Below are 1,486 nucleotides of genomic sequence, written 5' to 3' on the forward strand. Positions count from 1 at the left end.
TGGTTTTTATATGGGTGGTTTGTATATGGGGTGGTTGGTATCTGGGTGATTTGTATAAGGGGTGTTTTGTATATGGGGTGGTTTGTATATGGGATGTTTTGTATATGGGATCCAGTTCAATGTGTTTAATGATTGAGTTCTGGTTGGAATGTCACAATGTCTACTTGGTCACAATGCAAACCACAAATGCCACTAAGTAATTATGCCACATTACCTGTATCCATGAAATCATTCCATTATGCATATTATTATGAACTAATTTAACATTCACTCACTGCCTGTCCTCCATGTGCCTTTGCTTGGCATCATGCTCCTGTGTAACAAAAGCTGCTGAAGTATGGATGGTGAAAGGCTGCCAATTGTCAGTGGAGAACTCTGCAGTTGGCATTAGAAGATACCCTTTAGCAGCTCTGGACCTGGAAACCGCACCATCTGCCCTGGCTGGCTGAGAGGAAACTGAAAGAGCATTGACAGAATAGGAGAACAAATGGTGTCTTCCTGAGAGAGAGCAGTACCTCTGAGCTTTCAACTGAGACTTTGCCTCAACAATTTAAGAATCTGTTGGGAAACACCCTACAGGCTTTCTATTTCAGATCATCAATGACAATGGTCTGATGCTGCATGTCCCCTGGAGCACTTGGCTATTGTGCTGCAATGAAGCTGCCATATTGGCCACGACATTCTGCATTGTGATTGAGTTTATGGGTGTCAATGGTCGCCATTTCAATGCTGGGAAGAATGGGCTTCAACCCTCACACAAAGCCCTGTGCCAACTGATGCTACACCTGCATTCTCCTTTATATTGAGCATAGGCCTACTCGCAAACTTACCAACACCTCCAGTATTTCACTACCTATACCTATCAATCGTCTTCCCATAGACTGCCACAATGAAGTGCTCACCTGAATGTTCTGCAGCAGAACTTGTGTGCAGCCTTGCCCTCTGCTGAGCTGACACATGAGCTTTCATTGCCCGTGTCCATTTTGCAGCCTGATGTCACAGTGCGGTGGTGTGGGAGGGGGTTAGTATCTAGGAATAAAGATCATAATGGGAATAGTCTTGTTTTTATTGAATGGCAGAGAAGGCTTGAGGTGTCAAATGATCCCCTTCTGCTCTCAGTTCTTATGTTGTTGCTTGCAGATCCCAACTCTGCTATCCTGTAAATTAAGCAATGTGAGGGTCTGAGCTGGTGACTGTCAGTGCGAACTCCAGTGATGGTACATCATCTTTGTCACTCTTATTGTTCATCTTCCAGTGTCTGGCCAGGTTGTACTCCTGGGCTATCTGAAGGAGAAAGGCACAAAGGCACAGCCATGTTGCTCGGTTGTGATTGGATAATGGCGGGAGGAGGAAATAGAGGTGCACACTTGTGCCAAATAGATCTTGTATGCCAGAATACTGTGCGGGATGACAGATGTTGTATATAAAAAATATCTGAAAAACTATGAGTTACAAGGGTTTAGATTAAGTGCCGGAAAGTGGGATT

Source organism: Chiloscyllium plagiosum, chromosome 10 (genome assembly GCF_004010195.1).
Source record: "Chiloscyllium plagiosum isolate BGI_BamShark_2017 chromosome 10, ASM401019v2, whole genome shotgun sequence".
Lineage (NCBI taxonomy): Eukaryota > Metazoa > Chordata > Chondrichthyes > Orectolobiformes > Hemiscylliidae > Chiloscyllium > Chiloscyllium plagiosum.